This window comes from Chiloscyllium plagiosum, unplaced genomic scaffold, assembly GCF_037043375.1.
Source record: "Chiloscyllium plagiosum isolate Xiang-an unplaced genomic scaffold, Cpla_swu_hap1 HiC_scaffold_33, whole genome shotgun sequence".
NCBI classification, from domain to species: domain Eukaryota; kingdom Metazoa; phylum Chordata; class Chondrichthyes; order Orectolobiformes; family Hemiscylliidae; genus Chiloscyllium; species Chiloscyllium plagiosum.
Window position 1 is genome coordinate 57462946 of NW_028270171.1, and position 18529 is coordinate 57481474.

Below are 18529 nucleotides of genomic sequence, written 5' to 3' on the forward strand. Positions count from 1 at the left end.
GCTACGGACAGGAAATCAATACTGGGCCCAGCCAGGAACACTCAAACGTTGCAAATGAATGAAACTGAAGGTGATCACCCGGAGAGTTCCATCTACCTTCCAGTCCCTGGGGGTGTTTCCAGGCATTATTCACCATGATCGTACCCATCTGTTGCAGTCTGCAATTCTAACCACCGGTACCCCGAGATATATCAAGGTGAGTGCGGTTAGGACCACAGCCGATGTGAGAGGAGCCGAATTCGTTAATAACAGGCGGTGGGAATGCCGTGGTACGGGCCTGTTCCTTCACATTTACCTAAGTGTGGTCCCTGTCAATGTCCCCTCTATCTCCACCACATGTGGGAGGGAATCATAATAACCCATCCAAATACCTTTTTTAATGTAATCCGATACTTTCGACTTCAATGATCCCCATCCAAACTTTGTCACTTGGGATAATTGGAATCCCTCGCACCAAACCCAGTGCACCACCGAAAGTGTCCTTACAGCTGTTACTAAACCAGCCCTTGGTGAGCTGCTGAAACTGACAGTGAGACATGTTGGTGTGGGTGTTCTCCTGGAACAAATATTTACGCTGTTTGTCTCTAAGCCGGGATGGGATTTTTCTCGAGCAGTGAGGACCGCTGCCTTCTTTCATCATGGATGCCCCTCCCTCACTGTTGTCCCTCAGGGAGGGCTGAATGGCCTGGTGGACAAAGTCACATGGTGATTAATTTAGTTTGTTTGTCAGCATCCAGTCCGTGTATGACAGACTGTCGGTCTGTCTCATCCAAAAATGTATCTGGGTTTGAGACAGGATCAAACAGAGTGGCATTTTTGGTGCTGCCCACCAGGTGGGTGCCTGGAATGGCTGTTGTGTACGGAGTGAGACCATCAGCTGTCTGACACTGGGTAACCACAGGGTTCATGGAATCGGGGTCCGTCTGTGGGTCAGCGCTGGGGGCAAAAGGAGCAGTTAGCTGGGAGAAAGGCAGTGGGAGTTCCCATCTGTGGGCGGGCGTGGATGTGTCAGGGAGGGGCCTGTCATTATCTCCCTGGGGATGTAGAATCCCAAAGGCACACACTATCCATTCTGGGAGGAGCCCTGGTTCCCTCGGGATTGTATTTGCTCCTGGGACCTCCTACTAGGGCCTGATGTGTGTTGCTCAGTATTGCAGGTGTACAGGACCCATGCAGCTGCCTGGAGCTCATACACTGTCCTTCCAGATTGTCAATGTAACCTGAGGCTGCCTCCCCATCCTCAGAGACCCCCCTGTCACTGGATTGGGCTCTTCCCAATTGTAACTGGAGTAGTCCCATGTGGGTGAACTTTTCCTGCAACGTTCTGTCCTGCTCATTGTGTCAGAGACCTAGCTCAGTCACAGCCTGTAGGTTTCCCTGGGGTGACTGGATCCCAGCCAGGGATCCTCCAGGCTATCGGCAGTGGAGTGAGCTTTCCATATTCCTTCCCCAGTTCTCTATGGGCTTCTCACCACAGCTCCTGTGCCAGGAATCCTTCGCTGCAAGGCCAGGCTGGCTTCCTGCCAAATTCTGCAGGACTGTTTCACATTTGTACCGGTTCGTGTTCATGTTGCTTTGGCTGCTTCTGTATTATGGGACACCTGGGTATGTTCATAGAGTCACAGAGTTCTGCAGCATGGAGGCAGGTTCAAACTGGCCCATCCATGCTAACCCCGTTTCCCTGCACTTGGCCAATATCCTTCCAATATGTTCCTTTCCATGTATTTGTCCAAGTGCCTTTTAAATGTTATTAAATGTATCCTCCTTGTCTACTTCCACTGGTAGTTCACTCCGTATGTGTATCACCCTCTGGAGAAAAGGGTTGTCCCTCGGGTTCACTTTTAATCTTTCCCCTTTCACCTTAAACTAATGCCCTTTCGTCCTCAATGTCCCAAGCCTTGGATAAAGACTGAGTGCATTCCCATGCCTCCCATGATCTTATACAGGATAAGGATACCCCTCAGTCTCCTGCACACTAAAGGCAATGCCTTAGCTTGTCCAACCTCTCTCTATAACTGTCTAGTTGAGTTCTGGCAACATCCTTGTAAATTTCGTCTGCACTCTTTCCAGTTTAATAACATCCTTCCGATAGCAAGGTGGCCAAAACTGAATCCTGTACAACTGCAACAGAACTGCCCAACTTCGATATTCCATGCTCTGACTGATGAAGGGCCCAGTCTGCCAAAAGCCTTCTTCACTGCCCTGTCTACCTGAGTTCAGAGAGCCGTGCTCCTGGAATCCAAGGGCGCTCTGTCCCACTACACTCCTTCAGGCCCTACCATTCACCATGAAACCCCTGTCTTGATGTGACTTTCCAACATGCTCGATGTCGCCCTTGTCTGTATTAACCTCCATTTGCCATTTCTCAGCCCAATTCCCCAGCTGATCAAGGCCCTGTTGCAATTGCTGAGAACCTTCCTCACTTATTTTAGTGTAACCTGCAAACTTACTAATCATGCCTTAAACATCCTCATCCAAATCATTGATCTCGAAAACAAACAGCAATGGGCCTAGCACTGACCAGCTCACTGGCTCAGTGGTTAGCACTGCTACCTCACAGCACCGTGGATCTGGGTTCAATTCCAACCTCACAGGATACTCTGTGTGGGTTAGATCCTGTTAGGGTTAGATTTCCTACAGTATGGAAACAGGCCATTTGGCCCAACAAATCCACACCGACCTGCCGAAAAGTAACCCACCCAGAGCTATTCTCCCTGCCCAATATTTACCCTGGACGAATGCAACTACAATTCTGGGCAATTTAACATGGCCAATTCACCTGACCTGTACATTTTTGGATTGTGGGAGGAAACCGGAGCACCCGGAGGAAACCCACGCAGACACGGGGAGAATGTGTAAACTCCACACAGACAGTCACCGGGGGCTGGGGTCGAACCCGGGTCCCTGGCATTGTGAGGCAGAGTGCCAACCACTGAGCCACTATTCCACACAAATTGAGTTTGTACCATCTCCCCATGTCTGCGTGGGTTTCCTCTGGGTGCTCCGGTTTCCTCCCACAATCCAAAGATGTGCAGGTCAGGTAAATTAGCCATGCTCAATTGCCTATAGTATTCACGGATGTGTAAATAAGTTGCGTTAGTCAGGGGTAAATATAGAGTACCAGGGTAAGGGAATGGGTTAGGGTGGAATAATCTTCAGAGGACCAGGAGACGTGTTGGACCGAAGGGCCTGTTTCCACAGAGGAGGGATTCTATGATTCTGAGACACACCACTAGTCACAGGCCTTCAGTCTGACTATTACCCTCTGCTTCCTACCATCAAGCCAATTGTGTACCCAGTTAGCCAATGCCCCCTGGATTCCGTGCGATCTAACCTTCCGGCGGGGGGGGGGGGGGGGGGGGGGGGGTGAGTGGTGAGTGCAGAGTTGTGTAGGTATCAGTAAGGAAGGGGGAGATTGCAGTGTTGGGTAGGGAACAGTCAGGAAGGGAGACATTACAGTGTTGTGTAGGGATCAGTCAGGGAGGGGGAGATTACAGTGTTATGTAGGGATTAGTCAGGGAGGGATTGAGTGCAGTGTTGTGTAGGGATCAGTCAGGGAGGGGGTGAGTGCAGTGTTGTGTAGGGATCAGTCAGGGAGGGGGTGAGTGCAGTGTTGGGTAGGGATCAGTCAGGGAGGGGGTGAGTGCAGTGTTGGGTAGGGATCAGTCAGGGAGGGGGTGAGTGCAGTGTTGGGTAGGGATCAGTCAGGGAGGGGGTGAGTGTAGTGTTTGGTAGGGATCAGTCAGGGAGGGGGTGATTGTAGTGTTGGATAGGGATCAGTCAGGGAGGGGGAGATTGCAGTGTTGGGTAGGGATCAGTCAGGGAGGGGGTGAGTGCTGTGTTGGGGAGGATCAGTCAGGGAGGGGGAGATTACAGTGTTATGTAGGGATCAGTCAGGGAGGGGGTGAGTGTAGTGTTTGATAGGGATCAGTCAGGGAGGGGTGAGTGCAGTGTTGTTTAGGGATAGAGGGAAATCAGGAGGGCAAATCAGGAGTACACAACACTGCACTCAATCCCTCCCTGACTAATCCCTACATAACACTGTAATCTCCCCCTCCCTGACTGATCCCTACCCAACACTGTAATGTCTCCCTTCCTGACTGTTCCCTACCCAACACTGCAATCTCCCCCTTCCTTACTGATACCTACACAACTCTGCACTCACCACTCACCCCCCCCCCCCCCCGCCGGAAGGTTAGATCGCACGGAATCCAGGGGGCATTGGCTAACTGGGTACACAATTGGCTTGATGGTAGGAAGCAGAGGGTAATAGTCAGACTGAAGGCCTGTGACTAGTGGTGTGTCTCAGAATCATAGAATCCCTCCTCTGTGCTTTGGCAAATAGGTTTAAGGAGAATCCAAAATGTTTTTACAATTCCATAGAGGACAAAAGGGTCACTGAGGAGAGAATAAGGTCCCTCAAAGATCAAGACAGCCTGCACGTGGAGCTGCGGGAGATGTGGACATACTGAACAAGTATTTCCTGTGGAGAAGGACAAGTAAGATATAGAATAGAATGATGCTTTGGGAAATATCTTTGGGAAATAGATGATGTCATCTTGCAAAATATCCACATTACAGAGGAGAAGGTGTTGGATGTCTTGAAATGGTTAAAGGCGGATAAGTCCCCAGGACCTTATCAGGTATACTCTCGATCTCTGTGGGAAGCTGGAGAAGTGATTGTTGTGCCCCGTGCTGAAATATTTGTATCATCGATAGACACAGGTGAGGTACCAGATGACCGGAGGTTGGGCTAACGTGGTACTACTGTTTAAGACGGGTGGTCAGGACAAGCCAGGGAACTACAGACTGGTTCGTCTGACGTCAGTCATGGGCACGTTGAAAGACGGATACATGAGGGACAGGAATTACATGTGTTTAGAAAGGCAATGTCTAATTGGGGATAGTCAGCATTGCTTTGTCCGTGGGAAATCATGTCTCAAGGTATTGAGATGTTTGAAGAAGTCACAAAAGGATTGATGAGGGCAGAGCGATGGATGTGAGTGATATGGACTTCAGTGAGGTATTCGAAAAGTTTCCACATGGGAGCTTGGACAGCAAGGATAGATCTCATGGAAAACCAGCCATTTGGATACAGAACTGGCACGAAGGTAGACGACAGAGGATGGTTGTGGAGGGTTGATTTTTCAGACTGGAGACCTGTCACCAGTGGAGTGCCACAAGGATCGGTGCTGGGTCCACTACTTTCCATTAATTATATAAATGATTTGGATGTGAACATAGCAGGTATAGTTAGTAAGTTTGCAGATGACACCAAAATTGGAGGTGTAGTGGATAGTGAAGAATGTTACTTCACATTACAACGGGATGGTGAACTGGTGGGCTAATGGGCTGAGGAGTGGCAGATGGAGCTCAATTCAGATAAATGGGTGGTGCTGCATTTTGGCAAAGCAACTCTTCACAGGACTGATACACTTAATGTTTAGGTCCCAGGGAGTGTTTCTGAACAAAGAGACCTTGGAGAGCAGGTTCATTGTTCCTTGAAAGGAGAATTGTGGGTCGATAGGATAGTGAAGAATGTGTTTGGTATGCTTGCGTTTACTGATCAGGGCATTGAGTAGATGAGTTGGGAGGTCATGTTGTGGCAAAACAGGACATTGGAATAGTCACTGTTGGAATATTGCGTGCAATTCTTCTTTCCTCCCTATCGGAAGGATATTGTTTAAATTGAAAGGGTTCAGAAAAGATTTACAAAGATGCTGACAGATTGGAGGATTTGAGCTAAAGGGAGAGGTGAAATGGGCTGGGGCTGTTTTCCCTGGAATGTCTGAGGCTGAGGGGTAACCCATATGGAGGTTTATAAATCCATGAGAGGCATGGTTAGGATTAACAGACAAGGTCTTTTCCTTGGGGTGGGGTGGTCCAGAACTGGAGGGCCGAGGTTGAGGGTGAGAGGGGAAAGATATAAAAGGAACATAAGGATAACATTTTGATGTGGAGGGTGATGCGTGTATGGAATGAACTGCCAGATGAAGTGGTGGAGACTGGTAGAGTAACTGCATTTAAAAGGCATCTGGATGGGTATACGAACAGGAAGGGTTGAGAGGGATTCGGGCCAAGTGCTGGCAAATGTGACGAGATTATGTTAGGATAGGTGAGTGGCGTGGATGAGTTGGACAACGAAGGGTCTGTTTCTGTGCTGTACATCCCTATGACTGTAAATGTTTTCCACTGTCCATTACCAGCCATACACTTCACTGTTTCCCCTGTTTACCTTGGTCAGTTCTCCTCTCAAAAACATGTCAATGGCTTTGGTTGTGATTGTAGGGTGTGCTTTATGGTCATTTTAAAAATCCATCATCTCACTGAATTCCACTATACTGCAATTTCCCCAAGGATATCTTAGTGTGACATTACTCCTTCCCTCAGCGTCATCACCCAATGGTCGATCTGAGACAGTCACGTCCCTGGCCGTTTGCACAACGTGTTATTCAAACAAACACTGACAGAAACATTCAAAGAGGAGTTCCGATAACATCACTTTTGCCAATGTGATTGTCCCAGATTATACAAAGACTGAAATCTCCCAAAATGATCACAGTGCCTTTGCGTTACACAGGAATTCATTGGAATGTGTAACAGGGTTGAGCAATGAAATGCTGTTCGGCAGCCTCTAAACTCTTCTCCTGCTTGTGTTTTTGACACGTGCTACCCAGAATCTGCATTCAGGCTGATTCAGCTTCATCATCTGAGGCCAAGTGCTCTCTCTGTCCTGCCTTTGTTCCCCATTACTGTCAGGGTTACCCATCCTGCACTCCCTGACACCCCTCAAGGAGGTGGACAATAGAATATTCATGTTCCACCTTTTGTTCACAGTGTCACCACTAAACCTAATTTATCTCTGTACCAGAGACCTTATTGCAGAGACTTTAGCCAGTCCAAAAAAAGTACATTACGATTGACTCTTTCCACAATTTCTTGTCACAGTCCAATTCACTGATGTACAGTTTCAGTTAAACTCTGTCTCTTCCTGTTCCTTTCTGCTTGTCTTCAGCTACATTGCCATTTCTCTTTGGATTTGGAAAGCTCCTTTCACCTGAACCCTGGCCCTGCAACCTCTCTGTCAGCTGAAAGTCCTGTCCATAAGCCTACCGACATGATTGGCCAGGACCCTGGTCCCAGCAATGTTGTGTTTAATTCACTCATGGGATGTTGCTGTCTCTGGCTGGCCAGCATCGCATGCCCACCCCGAGCTGCCCTTGAGCTGAGTGTTTTGGTGGATCATTACAGAGAGCAGTTTAGAGTCAACCCCATCGCTCTGGAACTGGAACATGTGTAGGCCAGACCTGCTGCCTATAACAGATTTCCCTCCTGAAAGGATATTAGGTAGTTAGATGGGTATCCTGGACACCGGCATTAACATCTGGATGAACAGTTGGGTGAAAATAACACGAGGCCATCACCTGTCCCACTCATAGCTCACCCGTCAGTGAGTACTGATCCCCGTGCACCATGAATCACAACCCTTTCATCATGACCATCGTGTGATCCTGATACCGTGCTGCACTCTGGTGATATCACTCAATCTCTCTCCATGTGGTATCCCTCACTGTGTGGTTCTAATTGCTTCCTCTGTCAACTTCTCTCGCTCTTGCAGCTATTCCAGATCCTGAGCCAACAGAATTCCCCACTCCAGAGAGACGCAGCTGCACAGGCCAGGGATGGAGACTGGGATTTTCCAGGTCTCTGTGGGACTCAGTGCCATCCTCCATGTGTAACTCTGACTGCATCAGTCTAATTTCCCATTCTGTCTGCTTCCCTATCTCCTGTAGGTACTCAGGATGTTCCTGTCTCAGCCGAATTCCTAACTCCTGTCTCGTCCATAACCACATCAAAGACGCTTGGTCAGCCAGAAAGAGATGGAGAGGGAGGTCTGGAACCTTCAGTAAATCCTGCAGCCGGTAAGATCACTCACAGTAAACAGCACAGTGTGGAGACAGTAGACTTCTGTATTCAGACCTGGAAGGCAGGACATAGATACAGAGCTGGGCAAGGAACAGCAACATTCTAGGCTTCATTCGCACCACCTTGTGAGGGTCCTGCTTTCACCTCTTCTGTACTGGTCCTCACTGATACATCTCTCTCTGACTCTCTCTGACTCTCTGTCTCTTTTTCTCGATCCCCTCTCACTCCCTCACTCTCTATCTCTCACCCTCTCACTCTCATTCTCTCTCTCAGCCCCTCTCTCACCTTCTCTCTCTTGTCCACTTATCACACTCTTTCTCTCTCGATCTCTCAGACTCTCTCTCATTTCCGTCCCTTCACTCACTCACTCACACTTGCACCTCTCTCTCTCCCGCTCACCCACTCTCTCGCCTGTCTCTCTTGCTCGCTTCTCACGCTCCCCATCTCTCACCCCTCACTCTCTCTCTCCACTTTCTCTCATTTTCTCCCCCATCTCTGGCCCCTCTCTCTGCCCCCTCACCCCCACTCTCTCTCTCTCCACTCTCTCTCCCCCACTCTGTCCCTCCTCTCTCTCCCCCCTCTCTCTCACCCCGCTCTCTAACCCCTGTGTCTCCCGCTCCCCTCACTCTCCCCCCTATCGACCCACTCTCTCGACCCACTCACTCGAGCCCCTCAATCGACCCTGTCTCTCGACCCCACTCTCTCAACCCCCTTCTCTCGACCCCCCCTCGACCCCCTCACTGGATCTCCTCTCTCGACACCCCTCTCACGACCACTCCCGTCGAAAGCCCTCACTCGACTCCCCTCACTCGACTCCCCTCTCTCGACCACCCTCTCACGACCCATCCGACCCCCTCACTCGACCCCCTCTCTCGACCCCCTCTCTCGACCCCCTCTCTTGACCCCCTCTCTCAACCCCCTCTCTCGAACCCCTCACTCGACCCCCTCTCTCGACCCCCTCACTCGACCCCCTCACTCGACCCCCTCACTCGACCCCCTCTCTCGACCCCCTCTCTCGACACCCTCTCTCAACGCCTGCACTCGACCCTTTGATCTCCCATTCTCTCTCTCTAATCCATCTCGCTCTAACCCCTTTCTCTCCCCTATCTTTCCCCTTCTGTTTCCCCTTCTCTCTCCCCATCTCTCCCGCTATCTCTCCCCTATCTCTCCCCAATCTCTCACCAAATCCCTCCCCAATCTCTCCCCCAGTCTCTCCCCAATCTCTCCCCTTATCTCTCCCCCTTATCTCTCCCCTTGTCTCTCCCCTTATCACCCCCCCTCTCTTCCCCTCTCTCTTCCCTCGCTCTCTCTTCCCCTCTCTCTTCCCCCACCTCTCTGTGCCACACCGCCCTCTCAATTACCTCTCTATCTCCCTCACCTCTCTCTCTCCCCACCTCTTTCTCCCCCTCTCTCTCTCCCACGCTCTCTCGTCCCCTCTCCCCTCGCTCTCTCCCACTCTCTCCCATTCTCTCCCCCTCTCTCACCCCTCTCTTCCCCTCTCTCTCCCCTTCTCTCTCCCCCTCTCTCTCTCCCCCTCTCTCTCTCCCTCTCTCTCTCCTCCTCCCTCTCTCCCCCTCCCTCTCTCCCCCTCCCTCTCTCCCCCTCTCTCTCCCCCTCACTCTCGCCCCCTTCTCTCTCCACACTCTCTCTCTATCCTTCTCAATACTCCCCTCTCTCTACCCCTATCTCTCTACCCCTGTCTCTCTACCCCGTCTCTCCTCTCTCTCCCCTCTATCTCTCCCCTCACCACTTTCCCTCTCACCTCTTCGATCTCCATCTCCCCCTCTCTTCCCCACTCTCTACCCCGCTCTCTGTCTTCCCCCTCCCCGCTTCTCCCATCCCTCTCCCCCACCCTCTGTCTCCGCCTCTCCCTCCTCAGCCTCTCTCTCTCGCTCTCTCCCTCTCTCTCTCCCCCTCTCTCTTTCCCCATCTCTTGCCCCCTCTCTTGCCTCACACTCTCACCTTTTTCTCTCTCTCCCAATCTCTCTCTCGCCCCTCCCTCTCCCCCTCTCTCCCCACACTCTCTCTCTGCCCCCTGTCTCTCCCCCTCCCTCTCGCCTCCCTCTCTCCCCCCCTCCTTCTCTCCCCATCCTTCTCTCCCCGTCCTTCTCTCCCCCTCCATCTCTCCCCCTCCCTCTCTCCCCTCCATCTCTCCCGCTCTCTCGCCCCCTCTTTTGACCCCCTCACTCTGTCACCTCACTCTCCCTCCCCCTCTCACTCACTCCCTCTCCCACCCCCCACTCTTTACCCCTCCTCTCCTCCTCTCCCCACACTCTCTACACCTACTGTCTCCCCCCACTCAATCCCCCCACTCACTCCCGCTCTCTATCTCCCCACCCTCTCTCTCCCCCTCTCCCTCCCCCTCTCTCTCACACTCTCTCTGTCTCCCCTCTCTCTCGTCCCCCTCTTGGTCGTCCCCTCTCTCGCCCCTCGCTTTCCCGCTCACTCTCCCACTCTCCCTTCCCCTCTCTTTCTCCCCGTCTCTCTGCCCATTTCATTCACCTCTCACTCTCTCCCCCCTATCTTGACCCTCTCTCTCGCCTCCCTCTCTCCCCCCTCCCTCCCCTCTCTCTCTCACACCCTCTCTGTCTCCCCCTCTCGCTCGTCCCCCTCTCTCGCCCCTAGCTTTCCCGCTCGCTCTCCCCCTCTCCCTTCCCCTCTCTTTCTCCCCCTCTCGCTGCCTGTTTCACTCTCCTCTCTCTCTCTCACCCTCCTTGCCCCCTCTTTCTCCCCCTCTCTCCCCCTCCCTTGACCCCATTCTGTTGGCCCTACTGCCCTCTTTCGCCCTCCTTCTCTCTGCCCTTCTCTCCGTGCCCCTCTCTCTTTCCCCTCACTCTGTTAACCCTCTCTCCCACTCTCTCTCCCCCTCTCCTCCCTCTCCCCCTCTCTCCCCCTCTCCCCTCTCTCCCCTCACTCTCCCCCTCTCTCTCCCCGCTCACTCTCCCCGCTCTCTATCCCCCTCTCTCTCCCCCTCCTCTATCCGCCCTCTCCCTTGACCGCTCTCCCTTGTTCCCCTCCCCTTTTTCGCCCTTCTCTCTCTTCCCCCTCTCTCTTTCTCCTTCTCTCTCTTCCCCTCTCTCTTTCCCCATGTCTCTCCCCCCACATCTCTCTCACTCACCTCTCTCTCCCATCTCTCTCCCTCTCCCTGCTCTCGCGACCCCCCCGTCCCCTCTCTCTCCACCTCTCTCTTCCCTCCCTCTCCCCGCACTCTCTCGCCACTCTCTCACTCCCTTTCTGTCCCCCCTCTCCACTTCCCTCGCCCCTCTCATCTCCCTCCCCTGTCTCTCTCCCCGTCTCTCTCCCCCTCGCTCTCTCACCCCCGCTCTCTCTCCCACTCTCCTCCCTCTCTCTCCCCCACTCTCTGCCCCCTGTCTCTCATTCCCCGCTCTTTCACCCCCGCTCTCTCACCTCCCTCATTCCCCTCTCAACCTCTCTTACTCTCTCTCACCCTGTCTCTCCCCATCTATCGCTCCCCCTCTCTCTCCCTCACACTCTCCCGCGCTCTCTTCCGCCTTTCTCTCGAAACTCTCTCTCTCTCCGCCCCTATCTCTCCCCATCTCTCTCCCCTCTCTCTCCCTGCTCTCTACTCCCCCTCTCCCCCCTCACCCCCTCTCTCTCACCCCTCTCTCCCTTTTTCGCGCCCCTCTCTCACTCCCCCTTTCTCGCCCCTCTCTCACTCCCCCTCTCTCGCGCCCCTCTCTCGCACCCCTCTCTCACCCCCCTGTCTCGAACTCACTCTCTCGCCACCCACACTCGTCTCCTCTCTTGTCCCTTCTCTCACCCCCCTCTCGCTCTCCCTCGTCTCTCCCCGTCTGTCTTCCCGTATCTCCCCCCTCCCCCCTCCCCTCTCTTTCTCCACCTTTCTCCACGCCTCTCCCCCTCTCTCTTCCCCCGCTCTCTCTCCTCTCTCCCTCACTCTCCCTCTCACCCCCTCACTCACCCCCACACTCTCCCCATCTCTCTTCCCCCACTTTCTCCCCCCGCTCTCTGTCTCCCCTCTCCTGCCCTCTCTCCCCTCTCTCGTCCCCTCTCTCTCCCCTTCTCTCTCCCCTTCCCTCTCCCCCCACCCCTCTCTCTTCCCTCACTCTCTCCCCTCTCTCTCTCCCTCTCTCTCTCACCCCCTCAATCACCCCCACACTCTCCCCATCTCTCTTCCCCCACTTTCTCCCCCCGCTCTCTGCCTCCTCTGTCCCGCCCTCTCTCTTCTCTCTCCCCCCTCTCTCCACACTCACTCTCTCCCCCTCTCTCTCGCCTCTATCTTCTTCTCTCTCCCCCTCTCCCTTGCCCCTTCTCCCTTGCCTCCTCTCCTTCCCACTTTTGCCCTCCCTCTCTCGCCCCTATCTCTCTGCCCCTCTCTCTCCTCACTCTGTCACCACACTCTCTCTCCCTCTCTCAATCCCTCCCTCTCTCACCCTCTCTCTCTCACTTTTCTCTCACCCCCTCTCTCCTCCTCCCTGTCTCTCTTCCCCCTCTCTATCTCTCTCTATCGCCTCTCTCTCTTCCCCCTCTCTCCCCTCCTCTCTCCCCTTCTCTCTACCGTCTCTCTCAGCCCCTCTCTCGGCACCTCTCTCTCGCACCCCCTCTCTCTACTCCTCACTCTCTCTCTCTCCCCTGTCTCTTCACTAACTCTCTCCCCTCTTTCTCACTCCCTGCCTAACCCTCTCCCTCCACCATTCTATCCCCACTCTCTCCCCCACTCTCTCTCCACCCCTTTCTCCCCCCCTCTCTCCACATCCATCTCCCCCTCTCTCTCTCCCTGGATTCTCTCTCTTTTCATACTCTGTCCCCCTCCCTCTGTTCCCCTCCCTCTGGCCCCCACTCTCTCCTCTCTCTCTCCACCCCGACTCTCCACTCTCTCTCCCCTACTCTCCTCGTTCTCTCCCCTCTCTCTCTCCCCCTCTCTCTCCCTCCATTCTCTGCCCCCTCCTTCTGTCCCACTCCTCCTGTCCCCCTCCCTCTGTCCCCCTCCCTCTGTCACGGTCTTTCCTTCACTCTCACCCCCGACTCTCCCCTCTCTCTCCCCCACTCTCCCCCTCTAACCAATCTCTCCCCTCCCCTTCTCTCCAACCTCCCTCTCCTCCACTCTCCCTCCCCCACTCTCACCCCCACTCTCTCCCCGCACTTTCTCTCCCCACTTTCTCTCCCAACCACTCTCCCCCCACTCTCTCTCCCCACTCTCTCTCCCCACTCTCTCCCCACACTCTCTCTCCCTTCCCTCTCTCCCCCTCCCTCTTTCCCCCTCCCTCTGTCCTCCTCTCTCTCCTCTCTCTCAGCCCACTCTCCCCTCTCTCTCCACACTCTCCCTCCTCTACCTCTCCCCCTCCCTCTCTCCTCTCTCTCCCCCAATCTCTCACCTCCTCTCTCTATCCCGTCTCTCTCTACTCTGCTCACCCTCTCTCTCTACCCCTCAAACTCTCTCTCTCCCCGTCTCACTCTTCACTAACTCTGTTGCCTAAATCTCTCCCCTCTCTCTCCCCCTCTCTCACTCCCTCCCTCTCTCACCCTCTCCTTCTCCCCTCTCTCTCCCCCCACTCTCACCCCCTTTCTGTCCCCCTCTCTCCCCTTCCTCGCTCCTTCCTCTCCCTCCCACTCTCTCTCCCCGTCTCTCCCCCTCCCCGTCGCTCTCCCCATCTCTCTCCCCTCCCTCTCCCCCACTCTCTTTCCCCGCTCTCTTTCCCAACTCTCTCCACCACGCTCTTCCCCCACTCTCACCCCCATCTCTCTCCCTTCTCTGTCCCCCCTGCTGTCACCCCCTTTCTGTCCCCCAGTCTCCCCCTTCCTCGCACCTTCCTCTCCCTTCCCTCTCTCGCCTTGTCTCTCCCCCTCTCTCCCCGTCACTCTCCCCGTCTCTCTCCCCCTCTCTCTCTCCCTCCCTCTCCCCCCTCTCCCTCTCCCCTCTCACCCCCAACTTTCTTCCCCCAATCTCTGCCCCATCTCTCTCCCCTGTCTCTCCCTCCGCTCTCACCCTCTTTCTGTCCCCCTCTCTCACCCTCCCTCGCACCTTCCTCTCCCTCCCACTCTCTCTCCCCTTCTCTCTCCCCGTCTGACCCCCCCCCCTTCCCCTCGCTCTCCCCGTCGCTCTCTCCGTCTCTCTCCCCCTCTCTCCCACTCTGTCACGCCCTCCCCGTCTCTATTCCCCCTATCTCTCTCTCTGCCACCTCTCTCTCTTCCCCCTCTCTCCACACCCCTCTCACCCCTCTAACCCCTCTCTCCCCCTATCCCCTCCTCTCTCCCCTTCACTCTACCGTCTCTCTCACCCCCTCTCTTTACACCTCTCTCTCTCACCTACTCTCTCTACACCTCACTCTCTCTCCCCTCTCTCTTCACTAAATCTCCCCCCGACTCTGTCACCTAAATCTCTCCCCGCTTTCTCACTCCCTCCCTAACCCTCTCTGTCCCCCACTCTCTCCCCCACTCTATCCCCCACACTCTCCCCCACTCTCTCCCCACTCTCTCCCTGACTCTCTTCCCGCACTCTCTCTCCCCACTCTCTCTCCCCACTCTCTCCCCCACTCTGTCCCCACACTCTCTCTCCCTCCCCCCTCTCTCCCCCTCTCCCTCCACTCTCTGTGCCCCTCCCTCTTTCCCCCTCCCTCTGTCCGCCTCTCTCTCCTCTCTCTCCCCCACTCTCCCCTCTCACTCCCCCCACTCTCCCCCTCCCTCTCCATTCCCTCTCACCTCTTCTCTCTATCCCGTCTCTCTCTACCCCGCTCACCCTCTCTCTCTACCCCTCAAACTCTCTCCCCCTCACTCTTCACTAACTCTGTCGCCTAAATCTCTCCCCTCTCTCTCCATCTCTCATTCCTTCCGTCTCTCACCATCGCACTCTCCCCCTCTCTCCCCCACTCTCACCCCCTTTCTGTCCCCCTCTCTCCCCCTTCCTCGCACCTTCCTCTCCCTCCCACTCTCTCCCCGTCTCTTCCCCCTCCTCGTCGACATCCCCGTCGCTCTCCCCGTCTCTCTCCCCCTCTCTCTCCACCTCCCTCTCCCCACTCTCTTTCCCCACTCTCTTTCCCCACTCTCTCCACCAAGCTCTTCCCCCACTCTCACGCCTATCTCTCTCCCCTCTCTCTCCCCCTCTCTCACCCCCTTTCTGTCCCCCTCTCTCTCCCCTTCCTCGCACCTTCCTCTCCCTCCCCCCTCTCTCTCCTCCCTCTCCCCCTCCCATTCTCCCCTCTCCCCCACTCTCTTCCCCCACTCTCTGCCCCATCTCTCTCCCTTTTCTCTTCCCCGCTCTTACCCTCTTTCTGTCCCCCCCTCATCCTTCCTCGCACCTTCTCTCTCACACGCTCTCTCTCACACCCTCTCTCTCACACCCTCTCTCACATCCTCTCTCTCCCCACTCTCACTCCCCTCTCTCTCTCTACCTCTCTCACCCTCTTTGTCTCACACCGTCTCTCTCACCCCCCTCTCTCTCACCCCTCTCTCTCTCTCCCCCTCTCTCTCCCCGTCTCTCCCCCTCTCCCCGTCGCTCTCCCCCACTCTCTCCCCCTCTGTCGCCCTCCCCGTCTCTCTTCCCCCTCCCTATCTCTCTCTTTGCAACCTCTCTCTCTTCCCCCTCTCTCCACACCCCTCTCACCCCTCTAACCCCTCTCTCCAACCTCTCCCCTCCTCTCTCCCCTTCTCTCTACCGTCTCTCTCTCACCGACTCTCTCGGTACACGTCACTCTCTCTCCCCTCTCTCTTCACTAACTCTCCCCCGACTCTGTCACCTAAATCTCTCCCCTCTCTCTCACTCCCTCCCTAACCCTCTCCCTCCCCCACTCTCTCCCACACTCTCTCCCCCACTCTCTCCTCCCCTCCCTCCCTAACCCTCTCCCTCCCCCACTCTCTCCCCCACTCTCTTCCCCACTCTCGCTCGCCACTCTCGCTCCCCACTCGCTCCCCCACTCTGTCCCCACACTCTCTCTCCCCTTCCCTCTCTCCCACTTCTCTCTCCCTCCATTCTCTGTCCCACTCCCTCTGTCCGTCTCTCTCACCTCTCTGTCCCCCACTCTCCCCCTCTCTCCGCCGTCCCTTCTCTCCCCCTCCCTCTCCCCCTCTCTCTATCCACTCTCTCACCACCTCTCTCTACCTCTCTCTCTCTACCCCACTCACCCCCTCTCTCGACCCTCAATCTCTCTCTCCTCTTCTCTCTTCACTAACTCTCTCTGTCGCCTAAATCTCTCCCTCTCTCTCCCTCTCTCACTCCCTGCTTCTCCCATGCTCTCACCCTCTCCTCTCTCTCCCCACTGTCTTTCCCCATTCTCTCCCTCACTCTCACACCATCTCTCTCCCCTCTCTATCTCTCACTCTCCCCTCTCTCTCCACCCTCTCTCCCCCTCCCTCTCTCACCATCTCACTCTTCCCCTCACTCTCTTTCCCACTCTTTCTTCACTGTCTCCCCCAATCTCACTCCCCCTCTTCCTCTCCCCCTTTCTCTGTCCCCTTCTCTCCCCACACACCCGTCTTTCCCCTTTTCTCAACACCAACTCACCCCCTCTCTTTCACCCGCTCTCTCACCCCCTCTCTTTCACCCCCTCTCTCTCACACCCCTCTCTCCCACACCCTCTCTACCCCTAACTCTCACACCCTCTCTCTCACCCCCTCTCCCACACCCTCTCTCACACCCCTGTCTCCCACCCCCTCTCTCTCACTCACTCTCCCCTCTCTCACACCCCCTCTCTCCTCCTCTCTCTCACCCTCTCTCTCTCACCCCCGTCTCTCTCACCCCCCTCTCTGTCACCCTCTCTCTCTCACACACCCTCTTTCTCACCCCCCTCTCTCTCACCCTCTCTCTCTCTCACACCCTCTCTCTCACCCCCCTCTCTCACCCCCTCTCTCTCACACCCTTTTTCTCCTCCTCCCTCCCGCCTCACGACAACCTCTCTCTCCCTAAACTCTCTCCCCTCTCTCCCCCTCTCTCTTCCCCTCTCTCTCACACCCTTTTTCTCCCCCTCCCTCCCGCCTCACGAGATCCTCTCTCTCCCTAAACTCTCTCCCCTCTCTCTCCCCCCTCTCTCCCCCTCTCTCTCCCCCTCTCTCTCTCCCCCTCTCTCTCCCCCTCTTTCCCCAACTCTCTCATTCTCTACCCCCTCTCTCCCGCCTCTCTCTAGCTCCCTCTCTCCAATCTCTCGCCCCCGTCTCGTCCTCCTGTCTCTCCCCTCCTCTCTCACACCCTCTCTCGCCCCCTCTCTCGCCCCCCACTCTCACCCCTCCCTCGCCCCCCACTCTCACCCCCCTCTCGCCCCCTCTTTCATCTCCTCTCTCACCCCCTCTCTCGCCCCACTCTCGCCCCCCACTCGTCTCCACTCTCTCCCCCTCTCTCACCTCCTCTCCTCTCGCTCCCCTCTCTCACCCCCTCTCTCACCCCCTCTCTCACCCCCTCCCTCACACCATCTCTCTCCCCCCTCTCTCCCCCACCTCCCCCTCTCCAAGCTCTCTCTCCCCTCTCTCTCCCCTCTCTCTATCTTCCACTCTTTCTACCCCCTCTGTCTCTCTCTCCCTCTCTCTTTCCCACTGTTTCTCTACTCTCTCTCTCCTCTCTCTTTCCACCCCTCTCTCTCTCCCCTCTCTCCATCTCCCCTCTTTCTCGCCCCACTCTCTCTCTTCTCTCTCCCTCCCCTCTCTCCGTCCCCTCTCACCCTCCCCTCTCTCTCCCCACAGTCTTACCCTGTTCTCTTATCCCGCTCGCTTACCCCAGTATCTCTCTCCTCTCTCCCAACGCACTCTCCCCACCCACTCTCCCCACCAACTCTCCCCACCCACCCTCCACCCCCACTCTACCCACCCACTCTCCCTTCCCCACTATTTCCCCCACTCTCTCCCCACCACTCTCTCCCCCACTCTCTTTCAACCCTTCTCTCTCTACCCCTCTCTCCCCTCTCTCTTCCCCATCTCTCTCTCCCCCTCTCTCCCACCCCTCTCTCCCCCCACTGTCTACCCCCACTCTCTCCGCCTCTCTCTTTCCCTCTCTCTCCCCCTCTCTCTCCCCCAGTCTCGCCCCCTCTCCCCCTCTCTTCCCCCTCTCTCTCCCCACGCTCTCTCCCCCCTCTAACGCCGCCTCTCACCCTCCCTCCCCACCTCGCTCGCCTCTCTCTCGCCTCTCTCTCTCACCCCTCTCTCTCACCCCGTCTCTCTCCTCTCACTCTCTCCCCTCTCTCACCCTCTCTCCCCCCAGCTCCCTTGCCCTTCTCTCTCATCTCTCTCTCTCCCCACTCTCTCTTCCCCACTCTCTCCCCCTTTCTCATCCTCTCTCTCTCTCCCCCCTCCCCTCTTGTCCCGCCTCTCTCCCTCCCCCCTGTCTCTCCCCTCTCTCTCCCCCCTCTTTTCCCAACACTCCCCTGATCCCCTCTCTCCCCTCCCTCTCTCTCCCCTCCCTCCCCCCTCTCTCTCGCCCCCCTCTCGCACCCTCTCTCTCGCCCATCTCTTGCCCCCTGTCTTGCCCTCCTGTCTCGCCCCTTCTCTCTCGCCCCCTCTTTCGCCCCAACCCTCGCCCCCTCTCACGACCGCCACTCTTGCCCCCACTAACGCCACTCTCTCGCCCCCTCTCTCGCCCCAACTCTCGCCTCCCATCGTCTCCACTCTCGTCCTTCTCTCTCACCCCACTCTCTAACTCCTTCTC

At 55.8% G+C, this 18529-nt stretch overlaps 1 long non-coding RNA gene across 1 annotated transcript in view; it reads left to right on the forward strand.

Moving 5' to 3' along the window:
* LOC148141505 (uncharacterized) overlaps positions 1–18529 on the forward strand; it is a 63590-nt gene that overhangs the window by 23812 nt on the left and 21249 nt on the right. The window contains exon 2 of the long non-coding RNA XR_015752541.1: positions 7794–7922. This is a non-coding gene — a long non-coding RNA (uncharacterized LOC148141505). The remainder of the gene's footprint in view (positions 1–7793; positions 7923–18529) is intronic.